This window comes from Geotrypetes seraphini, chromosome 1 (genome assembly GCF_902459505.1).
Source record: "Geotrypetes seraphini chromosome 1, aGeoSer1.1, whole genome shotgun sequence".
Lineage (NCBI taxonomy): Eukaryota > Metazoa > Chordata > Amphibia > Gymnophiona > Dermophiidae > Geotrypetes > Geotrypetes seraphini.
Genome location: NC_047084.1, coordinates 541,650,247 through 541,672,662, shown reverse-complemented (window position 1 = coordinate 541,672,662; position 22,416 = coordinate 541,650,247). Strand labels below are relative to the sequence as shown.

Below are 22,416 nucleotides of genomic sequence, written 5' to 3'. Positions count from 1 at the left end.
CAGGACTATGCCTTACGCTATTGAGCAAAAGCAGTTGTTGGTCAACCCAGACATCAGACTTAAATCCAATCGAGACCACATGGTAGTATCTCTCAAACTTTTTTAGCTCCAGCACATTAACAGAGCAAATGTTTTTTTGTGGCACATTATAACTGAAATTATAAAATTGCAAAATCAACAAAAACATACATTTGAGAGTTATTTATTTAAAGTTCTTTAAACTATATATGGGTAAGTATAACAATGGTGAAACTAAAGTAGCTAGAATAGAATTGCTTATCAATGTGATGGAAGAGCTTGTTTTTGAGTGCAAATTAACTCAAAATGTAGCTCAATAGTCAACAAGCAAACACGCATTTCATCATCCACCATTTGCAGTCATTCTCTTTTAATTTAATTTCTATCAGAACTGAAAATCCAAGTTCGCAAAGATAAGAAGATCCAAATGGTAACAAAACCTTGATTGCTTTGTTGCTCAAGTTAGGATAACTACTCCATAAAAAATAAAGCTAAAATTATGTGCCATTATTTTTCAAGGATTAATCATGTCAAAGCTGAATCCTTACGCATACACACTCATAACATTGACAGACTTTTGCGTATTTTATGTACAAGTCATCTATTTTCGTGTATACCTATGGAGGAAATTTTTTAAAATAAAGTAAAATTCTGGAACCTCTCGTGGCACACCACTGTGCTGTGGCAACAATTTGAGAGATACTGCCATATGGTATAAAATAGCAATGGAAATATCCAAGCAGCATTCTGTATCAAAGAGAGATGACAGGGGAACTCGCTGCAGCCTGTAATCAAGTATTCAACAAACACCATATTCTAAAGTTGTCTAATCAATGCCAGAATGGTGAAAGATCATTTGCAGAGTACAGTTGGACCTACACCACATACAGTAGAGATGACCAGAAAAGTAACAGGATGCCAAAGATGATTCCTTTAATAATGAACTTTTGTTCTTCATGAACACAGAGGATCTAGAATCAGAAAATAATATTAAAAATTGAACTAAGGCCAGTACTGGGCAGACTTGCACGGTCTGTGTCTGTATATGGCCGTTTGGTGGAGGATGGGTTGGGGAGGGCTTCAATGGCTGGGAGGGTGTAGATGGGTTGGAGTAGGATTTAACGGAGATTTTGGCAGTTGGAACCCAAGCACAGTACCGGGTAGAGCTTTGGATTCTTGCCCAGAAATAGCTAAGAAGAAAAAAATTTAAAAAATTTAAATTGAATCAGGTTGGGCAGACTGGATGGACCATTCGAGTCTTTATCTGCCGTCATCTACTATGTTACTATGTGTTCTTATTTTTCCTACTTAATACTAACCATCACCAACACACATCCAAATGGCCATTTTCTTGCCACATTTAAAAAGAAATTAAATGAAATGCCTTTATTTGAATTGCATAATGTCATGGATGCAGCATCCAAATAGCCACATTGAAATTGCAACATATACTGTACAGTCATGTGAAAAAATTAGGATACCCCATGAAATATTCAGTTCTTTCTTAAGAAATGTTCACATATCGATGTCAAATCTTTTTTAAATTTATCTCTGGAAAAGAAACCCCTTCTTTTACTAAGGCGCGTTAGCCATTTTAGTGCACGCTAAACGCTAACACGTCCATAGACTATTTAAGGCATGCTAAAAGGGCTAGCGCCTTAGTAAAAGGACCCCAAAGTGATGAAACTGAAGGTAAAAAACAAAAATTTTCCTTGATTTACTCATGAAATAAAAGATATCCACAAAAATGTATATTCTAAATGAGGATTAAATTAGGACACACCCACATATCCTCTCACTTAAAGTGGCTCAAATCAGATGCACATGATTAGAACATCGTTACTCAGCATTTTGAAGGAGGTTTGCCCTACTTAAACCTCAGGCATTTAGTATGGTGTGCTCATGACAGCTGCGGTGAGAGTTAACACCATGGTGAGATCAAAAGAGCTGTCTGAGGCCTTCAGAAAGAAGACTGTAGCAGCTTATAAGTCTGGTAAGGGATTTAAAAAGATCTCAAAAAAATTTGACATTAGCCATTCCATGGTCCGAAAAATATACAAGTGGAGGACTTTCTAAACAACTGCCAACATGCCCAGATCTGGCCATCCAAGCAAGCTGACCCACAGAGCAGACTGCAAGATGCTAAAAGAAGTCTCCAAAGACCCTAAAATGTCTTCACGGGACCTACATCAGGCTCTTGCTACTGTTAATGTGAAAGCGCATGCCTTTAAAATCAGAAAAAGACTGCACAGATTTAACTTGCATGGAAGGTATGCAAGGAGGAAACCTTTGCTCTCTAAGAGAAACATCAAGGCCAGACTGAAGGTTGCAAGAGAGAACGTAGTTAAACACCAGGACTTCTGGAATAGTGTTTTATGGACAGATGAGTCTAGATGAGTCTAAAATTGAATTATTTGGAAACCAGAAAAGAGGACATGTTTGATGTACACCAAATATAGCATTCCAGGAAAAGAACCTCATACCAACTGTGAAGCACAGAGATGGAAGTGTAATGGTTTGGGGATGTTTTGCTGCAGCAGGATCTGGCCAGCTCACCATCATAGAATCCACTATGAATTCTACCGTGTATCAGAGGGTATTTGAGGAACATGTGAGACCATATGTAAGAAAATTAAAGCTGAAGCGGAACTGAACCCTGCAACACGACAATGACCCAAAACATACCAGTAAATCCACCAAGGACTGGCTGAAAACTAAGAGATGGATAGTCCTAGAATGGCCGAGTCAGAGCCCTGATCTTAATCCTACTGAGATACTGTGGGGAGATTTGAAACAGGCTATACATGCAAGAAACCCCTCAAACATCTCACAGCTGAAAGAATTAATTGAGGAGTGGGCCAAACTTTCCTTACTCTGATGTCAGAGACTGGTAGATGGCTACAAGAAGCATCTCACTGCAGTTATTTCAGCCAAAGGGGGTAACGCTAGCTATTAGGGTGTCCTAATTTATTTCTCAGTTAGAATACACATTTTTGTGGATATCTTTTGTTTCATGAGTACATCAAGGAAAATTTTTGTTATCTGCAATTACATCATTTTCTTTTCTAGAGATAAATTTAAAAAAAGATTTGACATCGATATGTGAACATATCTTAAGAAAGAACTGAATATTTCATGGGGTGTCCTAATTTTTTCAGATGACTGTACATCAGTATATGTGTTTTACCCAGTTTCACATATCTAATACACATTAATGACTGAAACAGCATTGCAGAATCATTGTAAAGGAAGCCACAAAGAATAACACTAAATAACCACACATTTTAAAAAAACAGAAACAAAATGAATGTCGAAGATATTTAAATCCCACACTGTAAATAACCTATTTCAATGGGAGCCACCAGAGCTTCCTGATGTGACTAAAGCATATAATTTAATAAAACAATCACTGAAATTTGTTTCATTGTGATATGTTTGTATGCATTACTCTACCCCCCATTCTTTATTCATTTTAACATTTGGAAGAGAAACTAGTTGTACTTGTCAGTGCTTTCCTAATTCTTCTTTCAATCATATGAGTGCCTCCATCAATACTCAATACACTGCCTACCCTATACAAACTGGTATGCCACACAAGATTTTTTTGTTAATATAAGTGTGTATTGGACTTAGAATGTTTTGGAAACATATATCTAAATTGTTGTTGAGACTACCTAGTATACCTTAATCTCGTCAAATCTGTTTTATAATTTATAACCCTAAGAACATAAGAATAGCCTTACTGGGTCAGACCAGTGGTCCATCAAGCCTAGTAGCCCATTCTGACGGTGGCCAATCCAGGTCACTAGTACCTGGCTAAAATCCAAGGAGTAGCAACATTCCATGCTACCAATACAGGGCAAGTAGTGACTTCCCCCATGTCTTTCTCAATAACAGTCTATGGACTTTTCCTCCAGGAACTTGTCCAAACTTTTCTTAAAACCAGCTACGCTATCCACTCTTACCACATCCTCTGGCAATGCGTTCCAGAGCTTAACTATTCTCTGAGTGAAAAAAATTTTCCTCCTATTGGTTTTAAAATTATTTCCCTGTAACTTCATCGAGTGTCCCCTAGTCTTTGTATACGGTAATCTGTAGTCTTTCAACTCTGTCTGCTCTTTAGTCAAAGGCACCTGGATTACTTATTTTCTTTATTGCATTGTTTAGCCCACCCTCCTGTTAACACTCAGAATGGTTATTGTAACCTCTCTATAGGGATGTCCTAACTTTCCTGTTTTGTTAGTATCTTTTAAAGATATTTTACTCTAAACTATGCTCCTGAGAGACTGCTGGCTTCTCCCAAGGTTCTAGGAGACAGAGCATCTTTTAAACCAACGTCAAGGAAAGCTAACAGTTGCTCAGAACCACATGACTGGGAATGGAAATGCAGGATCTGGTGAAAGAAATAACAGTGGTGGGGCCATTAAAGCAATCTACTGTGGTAGCACTTCATTTTCAAAAGGGAAACCACAATAAGTAAATCAGTAAAGAAAAAAAGTTTACATCGGACAATGATTTTTTAAAAAAATTCATCTTGGGGAGAGGAAGTGACATCATAGGATAATAACACAGGGTGAGAGCTCTGACTCAGTCCAACACACCATCTGTAGTTTACCTACATTAATTAATACTTTCCCAATTGTCCTTCTGACACAGTAAGATTCAAAGCCAGCAGTGAACAAAGGAGTCAAAGAGAGAAGGCAATCATTCTGGAGGAATTTGCCTACTCCAGTGTTTATTACATTTGTACAAACTGCTGCTGTATAGCTTGCAAGCTGAATCATTTGTCATTTTGACATTTCCATTGACTATTTTATTTGATTGGATTAAATTTGGTTGATTCAGTACATCGGTTCCATTCTCTGCTTTGGCTTTGCGGAAGGGCGAAACATGGCATGTGAGCACACCTCAAGAGAACTCCAGTCACATGACAAAGAGAAGACATGGTGGCAATGCCAGTGGGCCTGAGAGAGAATAAACTATTTAAAGCAGACTTAACAAGATTGGCTGCAGGAAATACATGCATATAGTTAAGACGAGCTCTATCAAATATGAAGGTAGATTGGAGAAGAGATATAAATCGAAATGGGGGGAGCACATGAAGATAGAGAAGCAACACGAGATGATATCCTTCCTCAAAGTAAAAATGCAAGTTATCCAACAAGAGAACGCAGACCTGGTGACAAAGCTCACAGACTTAGAAAATAGATTATAAAGAAGTAATATTCTATTGAGAAGAATACCAAAGGCTGCTGAATATAAGGACCATATAGAAGTAGTGTAGAAAGTAAGCCTAAAATTACAGGGACGTTTCCCAGCTGCTATTCTTCACCCTTGAAAATCAGGATTTTGCTCTAGTCATAGCACCAAAACAATTCTTACAGACTTGCTTAACAAATTGCATAGCACACTTGACAGTGAAAGAATTGCCATGGTTGTCCTCCTGGACCTAACCACAGTGTATGATCTTGTGGATCATGATGTCCTTCTCTCGTCTCACAGATAAAGTGCTTAACTGTTGAGTAATTCAGTAGTTGACTTTGTTTTTAAAAGACTTCTCATTTGCAGTCTCTTATAATTCAACAAGTTCTGCCCTTGAGGCTCAGTCCTCATGCTTCTATTATTCGACATTTTCCCCAGTCCCCTAGCCTCATTGACCCAAGAGATCAGTAGTAGAGCCTATTTTTATGCAGATGCTATCTGCCTGGTAACACCTGTGGATCTCAATTTAACCCAATTACAATACTGATTTGACTATAAAGCAGACTGGCCTTCTACTTAGTACATCATTCTGAACCCAGTCAAAACTGTTGTCATGTGGGTCAGTCTTCTCAGCCCTGCCTTGTTCTTCCTCTTTCAGATAACCCAATCACAGTGATTGACTCTTTAAAAGAAACTTGGCACTATGTTGCACTTTCAGCCTTTTTTTTAATAGCCAGATCATGGCCACAAAACATTTTTGCTTTTTCAATCTATGCTCATTCCAATCACTTCAGTGCAATGTGGATAAGCCCCCTGATTTCCCCTATTACTGCATATATGTCATACCGAATAGCTTCTGATCTTTAAACAAAACATAATATTAGATAAAGGGCACCTGAGTAAACACATAACACATTTTTTAAGTTATAACTTATGGTTTATATAGTTTTGATATACAGTTCTTAATAAACACATCAGAATGGTTTACAATAACGTCATTTATTTAAGGAACAAAGTTATCCAACACCCATATCACCAATGCAAAAATGTAACTACCCCCTAAACTTAACTTCTTGAACCACTTTTAACAGCAATAATTGCAACCAAATGCTTCCTATAATTTCTTGTCAGCCTTTTACTTACTGTTGAGGAACCTTAGCCCATTTTATTTGCAGAACTGTTTTAATTCACACACATTTATAGGTTTTCATGCATGAACTAAGTGGCGTAATAAGGGTGAGCGCTCCCTTCCCTTTCCCCATACCTTTTTAACTTCTCCGACGTTGAGCAGCATGCTCATGTCGGTGTTGGCTCGCCCTTTGACGTCATTTTCTAGGCGCGGGTCCCAGAAGTGACATCAGAGAGAGAGTGCCAATGCCGACGCGGGCAGCAACCTTGCACTGGGGAAGCAAAAAAGGTACGGGAGAAAGCAAGGGGGATGCGTGTATGGCAAGGAAAGGAGCAGGGGAGGGCGGCAAGGAGGAGGGATGCCTCACTCTTAGGAATTTGGAGCTACTGCATGAACTGCTCATTTCATAGCCTATTGGGTCCAAGTTAGGACTTTGACCTGACCAGTGGCGTACCTAGGGTATGTGGCACCCGGGGCCCATCATTTTTTGACACCCCCCCCCCATCTATATGAAAAATATGATTTTTAGTACCAATCTACATATCGCACCACAAGAGTGTACCTAGGAAAAGGCTGCATCTTAAACATTGCAGTGAGCACTAGAACACCAACACATACATTGTAAAACTAAACAAGCCAGATCCCGCACAGTCAATTGATCCTGCAGTCAATGCCAACTGAAATCTATGTCTTTTTCATAACACACAGAACAGAGATACACCCTCGCCCAAAATGGAATAATCACAAACTAAAAATAGAAATATGTAGACAAAAGTTAAACTGATCCGCCAAGAAACCAGACCCTGGATACAATGCAACACCACAAAAAACAGTAACACATGTCCTCTAATACAGTGCAAAATATAAAGACAGTAGATGTAAATTTGAAAAACCTGATACATAACAATCACCACTTTATAAATTAACAAATAAAAATAAAACAAATAATGAGAAATAAAAAAATACCATTTTATTGGACTAATCCCCGTAAGCTCGGTCCCCATCCCCGCAAACCACCTGATTCCATCCACACAAGCCTTGAATTGTTTATATTAAAGTATAAAAAGAAACAATATTCTGTACAATTGTCAATTTATAAATCAGCGTCTTCTCCCCACTCTCTTCCCCATTTCCCTTCAGCATCCTCAGCCCATTCTCTCTCCACTTTCCTTCAGCGCACGCACATAAAAACAAGCAAGTAATTTTATATCATTTTCATTCTATTCATTCATAGAAATTAAAGTCTAGATAATGCCAGTCACATAACAAAACATGATTTTACAAAAATAATTCCCTGCAGTCAAGCCTACAAGGATTACTAGATGTCTTTCAGCAGTTCCCCTCCCTCCCTCCCCCTTACCTTTGTGGCCAAGTCAAAATGATCTACCAACAATAAAATTTTAAAAACACAAAGCACGCTGTACGCAGAGAAAATGTTAATTATCATTTATATTCCGCGGGTTTTCAAAGAGGTCAAGGCAGATGACTTTATGCAATGTCACCTCAGTAACAACTATACAAAAATAGACAAATATTCCCCCTCCCTTTTTACTAAACTGCGATAGCGGTTTTTAGCGTAGGGACCTGCGCTGAATGCCCCACGCTGCTCTCGACGCTCATAGGCTCCCTGCGCTAAAAAACTCTATTGCGGTTTAGTAAAAGGGGGCCATAGTGCAAAATATAGACAGCAGATATAAATTTTCAAAACGGACACATTTTGATCACTAAGTTGAAAATAAAATCATTTTTCCTACTTTTTTGTCTGGTGATTTCATGAGTCTCTGGTCCTTCTTCTGGTCCTTCTTCTTTCTCTCTCCCCCTGGCTCCCCTCTTTATTTCTGCCTTTCTTTCTCTCTCCTCCTGGCCCCCCTCTTTATTTCTGCCTTTCTTTCTCTCCCCTTGGTCCCCCTCTTTCTTTCTGCCTTTCTTTCTCTCTCCCCCTGGCCCTCCTCTTTCTTTCTGCCTTTCTTTCTCTCCCCCTTGACCCCCTCTTTATTTCTGCCTTTCTTTCTCTCCCCTTGGTCCCCCTCTTTCTTTCTGCCTTTCTTTCTCTCTCCCCCTGGCCCCCCCCTCTTTATTTTTTCCTTTCTTTCTCTCTCCCCCTAGCCTGCACAAAGCCAGCAGCCGATTTCTTCCTGCTCCTTCCCCGATGTCCTGATGTCCTGAACTTCATCGGGCAGCAGCAGCATTCACAATTCACTGCTGTTGCCCGCTTCAGGCCTTCCTCTCTGTCGGGTCCTGTCTTCATGAAAACTGGAAGTAGGCAGGACCAGGCAGAGAACAAGGCCTGAAGCCGGCAACAGCAGCGAATTGTAAACGCTGCTGCTGCCCGAAGAAGGTAATGGAGCACCGAGGCAGTCCGCTTCTCCCCCCTCCCAGCCGAACCCCCGCTGACCCTCCTATCTCCCCCCCCTCCGTGAACCTTTCCGACCTTCCCAGCGAGAGCAGCAAACCTCCTTCGCGGCTTTCTCCTCCCTCTGCCGCGTTACTGATGACGTCATCAGTGATGCGGCAGAGGGAGGATAAAGCCGACGCTACTGGAGGGAGGTTTGCTGCTTTCGCTGGGAGGGTCGGAAAGGTTCACTTGGGGGAGGAGAGATAGGATGGTCAGCGGGATTTCGGCTGGGAGGGGGGAGAAGCGGTCTGCCTTGGTGCTCCAAGGCCTGGCGCCATTACCTTTTTCGATAATGGCGCCGATGCTGCTTTCGCTGGGAGGGTAGGAGCGCGATAGGGACCGGGCCAGCTGTGCACCCCCCCTAAGGCGGCACCCGGGATGGACCTCCCCCTCGCCCCCCTTGGTACGCTACTGCCCTGGGGAAACAGCCTGCAACAAGATCGCGCGATGCCAGAGATCTTTGCCTGCTTCGACTGTTTCCTCCGCCACGGTCCTGCCCCTCCTCTGATGTCAGAGGAGGGGCGGGACCGCGGCGGAGGAAACAGCCGAAGCAGGCAAAGATCTCTGGCATCGCGCGATCTTGCTGCAGGCTGTTTCCAGACGCGACACCCGGCGCAGGAGGGGGGAACTGGACCGGACCGGGAGCACCCCCTCAGGGCTTGGTACCCGGGGCGGACCGCCCCTCCCGCCCCCCCCCCTTGGTACGCCACTGGACCTGACCAATCCAAAACTCTAGTTCCTTTTCTCCTCAGCCATTCAGATATAGACTACCATTCAGATATAGACTACCACCATGTTTGATGCACTTATTGTGGAATGCTCAGATCTATAAACATGTCATTAAAATTGTCTATAGTACCTGAACACTCGAGGATAGTCAATGTAACACTGAGTTTTAAAAAGGGTTCCAGAGGTGATCTGGGAAATTACAGAACAGTAAGCCAGACCAGTACACTAGGCAAAATAATGGAAACCATTATTTAGAATAAAATTTAAAAACACATAGACAAATATGGTTTAATAGGACAGAGTCGGCATGGATTCAGCCAAGGGAAGTATTGTTTCACCAATTGTGTTCATTTCTTTGATGGCATGAATAAACATGTAGATAAAGGTGAGACAATTTATGTAGATCTGGATTTTCAGGAAGCTTTTGACAAAGTTCCTCATGAAAGTCTCCTCAGAAAATTAAGTCATGGGATAGGAGGCAATGTTCTATTGTGGATTAGAAATTGGTTATTAGACAGAAAATAGGGTAGGGTTAAATGGCCCTTTTTTTCAATGAAGGAGGGTGAATAGTAGAGTGCCCGAGATCTGTACTGGGACTGGTTCTGTTTAACATAGTTTTAAATGATCTGGAAATCAGAATGATGAGAAAGGCAATTAAATTTCCAGATGACACAAAATTATTCAAGGTTGATAAAAACGCATGTGGACTGTGAAAAATTGCATGAAGACCTTAAGAAATTGAAAGACTTGGCATCAGAATGGCAGGTGAAATTTAATGTGGACAAATGAAAAGTGATACACATTGGGAAGAATAATCCAAATCATAATTACCTGATGCTATAGGATCCACCTTAGGAGTTAGCATCCAAGAAAATTATCTAGGTTTCAGACAAATCTGATCAATTTCTTTGACTGGGTGACCAGAGAATTGGATAGAGGATATGCGCTAGATGTGGTGTATTTAGATTTTAGCAAAGTCTTTGACAGTGTTTCACACAGACGTCTAATAAATAAACTGAGTGCCCTCGGAATGGGTCCCAAAGTGATGGGCTGGGTCAGGAACTGGTTGAGTGGAAGGCGACAAATAGTAGTGATCAATGGAGATTGCTCTGAGGAAAGGGATGTTACCAGTGGTGTGCCTCAAGGTTCTGTTCCTGGGCCTGTTCTTTATAACATTTTTATAAATGATATTGCTGAAGGGTTGTCGGGTAAGATTTGCCTCTTTGTGGATGATACCAAAATTTGCAAAAGAGTGGACACGCCGGATGGTGTGAATAACATGAAGAAAGACCTGGCGAAGCTTGAAGAATGGTCTGAAATTTGGAAGCTAAAATGTAATGCTAAGAAATGCAAGGTCATGCATTTGGGCTGCAAAAACTAGAGGGAACGGTACAGTTTAGGGGTGAAGAACTTATATGCATGACGGAAGAGCGGGACTTGGGTGTGATTGCATGTGATGATCTTAAGGTGGCCAAACAGGTTGAAAAGGTGACGGCGAAAGCACAGGGAGAGGTATGATCAGTAGGAAAAAGGAAGTATAAAAAGGATGGAGTCGGTCCAGAGGAAGGCTACTAAAATGGTGTGTGGTCTTTGTGATAAGGTGTATGGGGACAGACTTAAAGATCTCAATCTGTATACTTTGGAGGAAAGGTGGGAGAGGGGAGATATAATAGAGACATTTAAATACCTACATAAAATAAATGTGCATGAGTCGAGTCGCTTTCATTTGAAAGGAAACTCTGCAATGAGAGGGCATAGGATGAAGTTAAAAGGTGATAGACTCTGGAGTAATCTGAGGAAATACTTTTTTATGGAAAGGGTGGTAGTTGCGTGAAACAGTCTCCCAGAAGAGGTGGTGGAAACAGAGACTGTCTGAATTCAAGAGGGCCTGAGATGGGCATGTGGGATCTCTCAGAGAGAGAAAGAGATAATGGTTACTGTGGATGGGCAGACTAGATGGGCCATTTGGCCTTTATCTGCTGTCATGTTTCTATGTTTCTTCTGCCTAGTGTGTGATGGCAGCCAAAAAAGAAACAGGATACTAGAATTTATTAGAAAAGGGATGTTATATAAGACCAAGATTATTATACTGCCTCAGTAAAGCTCCATGATATGACCTCACCTTGAATATTGCATTCAGTTCTGGTTGCTGTGTCTATCAATAGCAATATATACACTATAACCCCATTTTCAGGGTCCAAAGTGGTTCACAAAAACAAAACATCACCTACAGAAATATAACATCCAAGCTGTCTTATCAGTGTTTGTCATATAAAAAAGTCTTCAGTTTCTTTTTTTTTTTTTTTTTTTTTATTTATAAGTTTTCACATTTTACAGATCAAGTAAACACTTGTACAGAAAGTTGGTTAGACAGAACAATTCTCTCAAGGTATAATTCTTAATACTTTGATGGTCCTTAAAAGGAAATAAAATTAAAAGATCATTAATAATTTCATCTAACACAGCTCAAGTCCTCAACTTAAGAGCCAAGATTTCTTATAAGCGAGAAAAGAAGGTAAATTATAATCAGTTAAGAAATATGCTAAACATAGTGCTGAGGTAGGAGATACTTATTAAACTTCTAGAGCACTTATTGTTGTTCCGCCATCTATTCGGGACATAGCCAAGAAAGCAGTTAAGTGATAAGGTTTAAAAAAAGAAATATTTAACTGAACGGTGGCATATAATACACTTACAAGGATATCTCAGGTAAAAAGTTGCCCCTAACAGAATGACCCCTGGTCTCAACAGAAGAAATTCTTGACGTCATTTTTGAGTCTCTCTTAAAAGATCAGGATACATTTGAACTCTTAGTCCTAGGAATTCTTTTTGTTTATTTTTAAAGAAAAGCCTCAATAACCATCCTTTATCAATCGAAAGAGCTACAGTTAATATCAATGTAGACAGTACTACCATATCCTTATCAGACGTCTCCAAGATTTCCGATACATTTAACATTGCTTGATCAGTTTATTTTCTGTAGATGAGGCCCATTTTTATTTGGGAGGTAGTAAACTTGAGAGAATGGAGGTAATGTCTCTTCAGAAATTTGTAAAATTTCTACCAGGTATCTCCTAAGCATTTCCCTAGGAGTTACCATTGTTAATCTTGGAAAGTTAATAAGTCTCAAATTATTATTTCTTGAAGCATTCTCAAGCAATTCCAACTTCTTTCTAAGATTAACATTATCCTTAACTAGGGCCTCTTGAATTTGTTTCACTGCTATAACATCTTGGTCAAGCTTTTGAACTAAAGTTTTTGAAGCTGTCTGATCTTCTTTTATATCTTTAAGCTCCTTTGTGTGTTGAATCAACTTGTTCTCTATATAATAGAAACTGGAGCTAATAGTTTTAGCAAAATTAGCCACTGAGTCCCATAGAGATTCCAGAGTCACCTGAGTAGGCTTCTCCCATATAGGAAATTGTTGTTGAGTGTAAAAATGCTCACCCTGAAGAAAAGTTCCTTGGCTTTGCTCCGTCTGGTTTGTTCCACCACCGCTTGCTGACAAAGCCTCCTGCAGAGTTCCCTTGTTCAGGGAGTTCTGCCTCCACACTCTCCACCATGCTGTAACCTGCCTCAGGAGTAAGGACTGCTCCCCAACTTTGGGGTTACCTCGCTCCCTGGAGAGCTAGTGATTCGCACCTGTGGGGGTGGGGCTCGTATGTCTGGGCTCAAGGTAGTTTGTGGCCCAGGAGGTGCAGAGTCAGTCTCGCTTAACCCTGGTGCCCTCAGTGGGCCAGCTCCAGACAACGGACTTGTAACTCCCTGCCTACACCGCAAAACATTTTCAATGTTGCCGAGAGTCGGCACAGCAGAACGCTGCGAGGCACCAGAAGCGCTCTTGCCCCTCCTCTTCAGCATGGTGCAGGAATTGAATCACAAAAAGCCTCCATGAAGGAAGAAACAAAGAGAAGATCCGAGCAGAAAGGTATGTACTTCTCAGCACGTCTTAGTAGCAGCCATCTTGGACCAAGTCTTCAGTTTCTTATGAAGCTCCAAATAATTATTATAATTTGACTGTAACCTAAAAAAAGAAGGTAAAGAATTCCAAAAGGAAATCACAGAAAATATTATGTTAAAAATCATCAAATACTGAACCCCATTAAAAGTAGGTCAAGAACATCTGAACAAAAAGAACATCTGAACAGTGGCACACTCACTAGATTCAGCATAGCGGAATTAGAAAAAATTCAAAGAGCAACCTAAATGACTGAGGGGACAGAACTCATATGAGATAAGGCTAAACAGGATAGAGCTCTACAGATTGGAAAAGAAACAGTTGAGGAAGGTTATGAATGAGGTCTACAAAATCCTGATTGGTTTAGAATAGGTAAAAGTTAATTAATTTTTTACATTTACAAAAAGTATAAGGACTATAGACCCTCTCTAACTGCATTCCATATGTATTTTTCATACAGTTCTTCACTGTCAGTTTAATTTCCATCCTATAAATTCACATAGAATTTTTCTTTTTTCAACCATCTTTATTTTCTCTTCTTTATTAATTTCCAGGTACTTTAGTTAGATTGTGAGCCTTCGGGACAGTAAGGGAATTTTTTAAGTACCTTCTTACTTCTCATTTATAATCTTAATGTATATTTTCTTCAAACCGCTTAGAACCTAACGGATGTAGCGGTATATAAGAAATAAATTACATTACATTACATTTTTCTGCTGGGTTTGTGGACGTTTTACCTAAAATGTCCAAACTCAGACTTGAGCATATTTTTGATTATGCCTCTCTAAGTAACTGCATTATCCTACTTAATCCTGGTGAAAATTTCCAAACCTATATAAAAATTTAATTGCAGTGAATATAGGATATATTGGTTTTCTGAGTTTTCTTAATTAATATAAGTTGTTTATTGCTCCTGGATCATCACAGCAATGACACCTTTCACATTCAGTAATACTCATTTTGAATAGCTAATAAAATAATTCATGACAATGATAGTGAAATTTTACTTCCCAGGGTTCCTATTTGATTATTTATTACGAAAATATTTATAGGAAATTTTACCATATAATTTATCTTTGTTCATATTCATCACAATTTCTTTTGGGGCTTCACCTGCCCAGATGCAAGAACTCAAGAAAAGAAACCTTCTCTCCACAGAATCCAGTCAAAAGTATTACTAAATTATAGGCCAAAATTTTTCCCCTATGTAGGGCGGAACAAAGTACTCCCCCCCCTCCCTTTTACAAAGCCATGTTAGGCTTTTTTATCACCGATTGCGGCAGTATTAGCTTCAACGCTCATAGAATTCCTATGAATGTCAGAGCTAATACTGCTGTGGCCGGTGATAAAAAAGCCTAATGTAGCTTCATGAAAGGGGGTTTAAATGCAATGCCACAGATGCTCCTTGGATCTAATATTATTTTCGAAAAAGAAAGTACACTTCTCCCTCTGTATTCGCGGTTTCGATTATTCACGGTTTTTAGCTTGGTGGCTCCTCCCTCCAAATTACATTAGCTTGCATAGAGAAATAGCTGATTCCAAGCGTTTACTGAGAAAATCACTGATTCCCAGCACTTTGTTCACCGTGTTTTGCCTCTCCTTCAGAAACAAGCCAGGTCTCCCACCATGTTATTCACGGTTTCACCATATTAACGATGGTTTTTAATAGAAAACAGAGAATAACATATGAAAAAGTTATTTGCGGTTTTTCTGTATTTGCGGTTCTGTTAATCCCCTATCACAGCAAATACGGAGGGAGAAGTGTATTTCAAAGGCTATCAAAAACAGTAAAAGCTAATTGTCAACAGGTGGCACTCTATATCCATATACAGTAAAACCTTGGTTTACGAGCATAATTTGTTCTGAAAACAAGCTTGTAATCCAAAACACACGAATATCAAAGCAAATTTCCCCATAAAAAAATAATGGAAACTCAGATGATTTGTTCCACAACCCAAAAAATTTTAATACAAATACGATATGTACTTGTATTGCAAGACCTCACTCATTTAGAACAGTCACTACATTCTTGCAGTGTCAGAGAGAGAACCACTATCAGTTGTGACGTGTGTATACTGTATGTACTTGTATTGCAAGACATTGCTTGTATATCAAGTTAAAATTTAATAAAATGCTTGTCTTGCAAAACACTTACAAACCAAGTTACTTGCAAACCAAGTTACTTGTAATCCAAGGCTTTACTGTATAAGCAATGATCCCTTTAGTTCTCACAAACATTAAGAAAAAGTTTTGAGGCTATGGTAATGATAAATAAGATAAGTAGAGAAAACTATATGTAATGAGTCTAACTATTGTAATACAGGATGCAACTCATTATGTTGTACATCAAACCTCCTAAATTTAATTCATACTCTTGATAATATTTGTTCATTATGCTAATCAAAAATTATTTTCTTTCACTAAAGGATATGCATTTAACAGAAAGCAGGGAAGAACTATATAAAGGTTACTAATTTTACCTATGGTGCCTTTTTCATCACCAAAGTTTTCACACTTAATAAATCAATAATGCTTTCAGTGCACTGTTCATTCAGCAGTGTTCACAGTGAACACTGAGAACTTTTGGACAGACTGCTCCGGTCACACAAACCATTTTTAGCCTAAATAGGATGCACAATAAGATTTTAGACTGTTTGAAACAGTTGTAACAGAAAACAAATATGAAAGTTGATATACTCAGTAATTACTTTCTAAAAGTATTACCAGCAACATGAGCTTTTTACAGACATACTCATACTCATGGACCAAGTCATGAAGCATGGTCAGTGCTATCCTTGATAAGACCGTATCATGTTACAAGATCTAGGAAGCAATGGATCATAGAACCAGTTCTTGGGAGATAACATATATCACTCAATTGGAGACAATTCTACAAGTGAGAGAGGCCTGCAAAATGAATTAACTCCTTTCTTGTTATTTTCAAGACTGATCTGTTCTTTTGATGTATGTCTTGATAACTTTGGAAATGATCCTCCTTTTGGAGAACAGTCTGGAGATGCACCTAGATTTCTGAAGAAGGAAAGATTAGGTACTTACCTTGATAATCTTTTTTCCAGTAAATAGGCACAATATTCTGGAACAGATGAGTAGTGAACCTCTGATCACAAGATCCTGTGTAGAGAGCCTCATTTACATTTTTCTGCTCCTACTCCCCTCACTCTAGGCTATCCTCTAACTTCTCAGTTCGTATCAAAGTAGATGGTCAGCTCTAGACCAGAACACAACAGGGAGAGATACAAGGACTCTCCCCAAGAAACAAGTCTGTTCTGCTCATATGACACCATATAACGTAAGACAATCGTAAAACATTTAAATCTTTAACTTTATAACGAGGTGGAACAGACCACCTGCCTCAGTGCAACATGCACTAACAGTTGTGGAGTTCTGAAAGATACTACATAGTCTCTTCACAATAGTAATGGATCCCCCTATCCTTGATTATACTGGACAGAGGGAAAAAAAACAACATATCCAGTAATACGAACATATTTCAGATAGCAAGCAAGCTAATGAACATCTGACAAGGTGGGCTTCCAGAATGATGTGCCTATTTACAAGAAATAACATTACTGAGCAAAGTATCTAGTCTTTCCTTCTAGTGCCATAGTAACATAGTAAATAACAGCATATAAAGACGTGAATTGTCCCTTCAGCCTGTCCTGTAATTACATGAATTACAATTTCATGATTCAATTAAAATTCTTTGTTATTTCTGGGCCATAGACTTTAGAAGCCCACCCGGTACTGTCCTTAGGTTCAAACTATTGGTGTTGCCATGGAAGCTCACTCCAGCCTATCCAAGCCATTTCATTTGAGGGATTCAGACCGCTAAAGTCTGCCCATTCATATTCTAATTAGAGATCCTATGTGTTCATCCCATGCTTTTTTGAATTCCGTCACCATTTTCCTCGCCATCATCTCCCTCGGGAGGGCATTCCAGACATTCACCACCCTCTTTGTGAAAAAAAGATTTCCTATCATTCCACTTAAGTCTAACATCCCTAAACCCCATAAACCCCAAATTTATTCTGCCCAAGGGTTTGCAAAAAAAATTGTACTAGATATAGTTATTAGAACTTAACTCAAGAACCCTAATATAAATTTGTATACACTTTACAGACCATACATAAAGCAGCTGGATGAGGGGGGCAGCAAGAAGTAGATGGTTGAAAAAAAAAAAAAAAATACACACACAACCTGACAAGCTAGCCGCCTATTATTTCTGTCTACCAAACATTGCCCGGAACTATTTACATTAAATCCACACCCTTACAAATGGACACTAAAATAAAATTACTAGGCGTCACATTAGACAGAGATCTCAACTTCCACGATCACATAAGTACTGTAGTCAGAACATGCTTCTTTAAACTTCGGATCATTCGTTCTCTCATCTCCATCCTAAATACCGATTCAATCAATACCCTTATTCACTCTTTAGTAATCTCCCATTTAGACTACTGCAATTCATTACTAAATGGTCTACCCCAAAAAGAACTACGCCGTCTGCAGATCATACAAAATTCCGCTGTCAAACTCATTTACAAAACAGGCAAATTTGAGCACGTTACTCCTCTGCTTAAGGAGGCTCATTGGCTCCCAGTTACACACCGTATAATCTATAAAATCCTTTTACTTTCCTTTAAAATCAAACTTTCCCATCTGCCTCTATTTTTAGATAAATTGCTAATCCCTCAAAGTTCTCCACGCAGTTTACGATCTACAGACCAAAAACTCCTTTTCATCCCCTCTCTAAAAGAATCATACTATACAAGAAAGACTAATTTTGCCATAACAGCACCTACTCTCTGGAACTCTCTCCCTCAATTTCTTCGGGATGAAATCCATCTAACTAAATTCAAAACTAATCTTAAAACTTTCCTATTCCAAGATGCTTTTAATAAATCTTAATCTATCCTATCCTCTTATATTCTCACTCTAGCTTTAATTTTTCTTCTATTCTTGCGGATAACTTTTATACCAAGCACCCTTCTCCTTTATGTTCTATCCCCTCCCTCTATCTCATTTCCTCTTATATTATGTAACTTTTCCCTTCCTCCCCTTTTTTTACCTCACAATCATGTTCGTTCTGTATATGTCTAATATGTTTTCACTAACATCTCCAAACCACCAATAACTAATTCTTACTCTTCTATTTTATGCAAATTGTTTTTAATTGTTAACCGGTCAGATATTTGTTTTATGATCGGTATATCAAAAACTAATAAACTTGGAAACTTGGAAACTTTCTTTCAGCTGCCCTGAATCCCTCTTGCACTTTTACTCTGGTTACTACAGGATGGAAAATAATGTCACAAGAATCCCTAACAACATCATACAAGAATTTGAAGTAAGATTAATTTGCATTTAAAAAAGAATCTGTAGGGAGGAAAAAATATGAGCAATGATCCCCAACGATGTATTTTTCACATTCACTTGTGGGATTAAGTTGATGATAGAACTGCAAAATTGCATTGTATGTATGTCAAAACTACAATCTGTACAGCTGAAAAATTCAGTTATGATGGACAGCCGCTCATAAAGGCTTCTAATATAAGCAAGTACCTCGCTAAATCACAAATAATAAGACAAACAGCAGGATGCTCTAAGTAAGCAAAACAGAACCGATGTTATTTCACAGACCTTGTACATTTCTTATGTAAATGAAATTTAAAAAGCTAAAATAAACCTGAATAACTTTAACCAGATTCACAGAACTCATTACAAATATTAACACCAATAGTCAACAATAGAATTTGCACTTTCTTATAATTTATAATGTTCCACTTATTTTACATGACAATTCCAAATTTAATGGCATATTATTAAATGCATGTTTAGCTGAAAGCATTAAATAAAACCATTTAGTAGCATTATTACACTATGGCTATCTGAATCAAACTACTGTACTCCTATGCAATATTTATGCACTAAGAGAGTTTTTTAATTGGAGCTTAGCATGTGCTAACAGCCATTAGCATGTGATAAGAGCCACATGGCCCACAGGTATAAAACAGGACGGACAGCATTTAGCATGCACTAATTCAGCTGTAATAAGCTGTAATAAGCGGGCTCCTAAGGGAGAAAGTTATCAAAGAGGACTACCGTTAAGATGTTTTAAGGCTCATATTTAAAGCACATAGACTTACGGGGGCGTGTATGAGCCACAGACGAGATGGACACCTGATTCTCTCTCTCCACCTCCACTGCTCATACAGTTGTTTGCCAGACTTTTTTCTGCACCTTTTCTAAGCTTTTTTTACTAATATTCTGGAAGAGGAAGATGTTGGCTTCTAAACCTACTAAAATGGTTGTCTCTCCCAGTTCCACAGCTGGCTTAAAAAGAACCAAACTCTGGTCAACACAGCTGTTTATGGAGTGTGTGATTTGATATAAGGGAGTTAGTTATACATTTAGATTGTGATTGCAATATTTCAGATTTGAAATGTGTATCCTGCCAGTGCTGGTGTTAGTCCGCAAATGTGAGCTAGGATTTAGCAGAGAGAGGAAAAGTATTTTTTTGTTTATTTTGTTTACACCACAGCGCCAGTGTGGACAGGAGAAGGCAAAGGGGGTGGGGTGGATAAAGAGGCTATAAAATAAACCTACCAGGATGTTTTGGGAAAAAAAATTCCCAATTGGGCAGGAAAACTGAATTGAATCGAAAAATTGATACAATAGGCTGAATCGAATAAAATTAAAAAAAATTTTTCTTGAATCGGGCAGCACTAACGGTTACTATAGATGGGCAGACTAGACGGGCTATTTGACCTTTATCTGCCATCATGTTTCTATATTTTTAAACATGAAGTTGCTGACCTGCTGTTAGTGATCGGTAACCAGTTGCTAAAATCATCTATAGTACCTGAAAACTGGAGAGTGGCCAATGTTACACTGATTTTATTTTATTTTTTAAAATTCTTTATTGATTTTCAAACTACAATAGTGCAATACATAAAATGTAACATATAATAATAAAATAAAAGCACACTCAGCTTACACTTATTCATAACCAAACATTTTCTCCCACCCACCCACCCAATGATTATTCCATAAAACACATACAAACATAAATTATCAGAAATAAAACTTTACCATAATCCAATTAATGATATCCTCCTATCCACCCCCCCACCCCACCCTAAGTGCAAATACCCAAAGAACAAAATTAAGACAGAAATGATCCCCCCTTCCCTGGATGTGCATGAAAACAAACAAAAACTGACTCCTGATCAAAGACCTATCATAGTGAAGAAATGTAAGATGTCAATAGACCTCTAACTAATCTAGAACTTTCAATAAATGCAGTATAAGATAAAATCATTTTACACTTTAACATCACTTAATATTTTACCATAGTCTAATTCATATCAAATATCCCTCCCTCCCACATATAAAAAAATTACTCATTTTTTACAATATTTTGTTAATGGCTCCCAAACCTTCTTAAACTTCTTAAACTGCCCCTTCTGTATGGCTATTATCCGCTCCATTTTAAAGATGTGGCATAAAGAATTCCACCAAAAATTATAATTCAGCCGGTCCCAATTTTTCCTGTTTTTCATAATATGCTGTATGGCAACCCCTGTCATAATGAGTAAAAGTTTACTATTATTATAAGATATTTGGCTCTTAGCTCTCATTGATGTACCAAACACAGTATCATACGATAATGCTACCGGATTTTCCAGTAAATTATTCATTTGACCCCAAATGGATTTCCAAAAGCTAAATATCAATGGACAATAGAATAATAAATGATCTAATGTCCTAGCTTCAAGATGACAGTGCTAGCATCTATTAGACTTAGAGCTGTCTAATTTCTGTAAACGAACTGGGGTAACAAGAAAAAACAAGTTTGTCTCATAGATGCCGATGCTGTACATCTCATCCTCCAAGCCCAAATTTGTGGCCATTGAGACGCAGTAATTTGATACTTTATCTCAATGCTCCAAATGTTACGCAGACCAGATTTTGGTTTCTTATTCAAAAATCCAGATATTAATTTATACCACTGAGCGGCCTGGTGTCCCAGGAAGCCCACCTGAAAACATAAGACCAGCAGGCTATATTGATTTTCAAGTTTTTCCCATTCAGGGAACCCCTTCTGAATGGCCTGCTTCAACTGCAACCATCTATAAATTTTGTGATTTATGAAGACCAAATTTGTGTTGCAATCGTGAAAAGTCAAGCAGCTTACCATCTGATATAACATCATCCAAAGTGTGTATACCTGCCTTCATCCAGTGTTTCCAGATGACCTTAAACCTGCCAATTTGAATCCTGGAGTTTAGCCAAAGGGACTGACATGTTGATTTATGAACTGTAATAGGTGTTAAATTATTCACACATTTTAGTGTCTGCCAGGTATCTACTAAAATTCTATTGTCTTTATACAATCTAGGTAGTTTGATACTTAGAACATGATTTAATATCAGAGGAGACAAGAGTTGCCATTCCAACCATAACCAATCTGGAAGATTTTCCATGAGCTTGAGGAGGATCCAATACACACTCTGACGCATAATATAGGATTGATGATACCTATAAAAGTTGGGAAATTTACCCCTCCCTCCACAATTGGTTTTGGTAAAGATACTAAAGCAATTCTCGCAGCTTTCTCCAGCCAAATAAATTTAGTCAGTATACTTACTATTTAATTTCTTATAAAAGGACCCCGGAAAAAAAAACTGGTAACATACACACTCGCCTTCCAAGCAGGTCATCTGAACAATTGGCTTGGTAACATTATTACACACTCCTCATCCTATCTAAGTTTTAGAAAACTAGTAAAAACTAACTTGTACAACAAATTTGTAACCTAAGATCTCTTAAAGCCCTTTCCCTTTTTACACTAACCAATTTGTAACCAAGATCTCTCAAGCCTTCTTAGTACCCTGCCTACTTGTACTTGACGAGTTTACAGTGTGCCTATTTTTGCTGATCGTGTGCTGATTGTTCCAG

The 22,416-nt window shown here is 38.6% G+C and overlaps 1 protein-coding gene across 1 annotated transcript in view; it reads right to left on the bottom strand.

The window, feature by feature from the left end:
* FBXL17 (F-box and leucine rich repeat protein 17) overlaps window positions 1-22,416 on the bottom strand; it is a 623,577-nt gene that overhangs the window by 468,333 nt on the left and 132,828 nt on the right. The gene's annotated exons all lie outside the window — the stretch shown is intronic.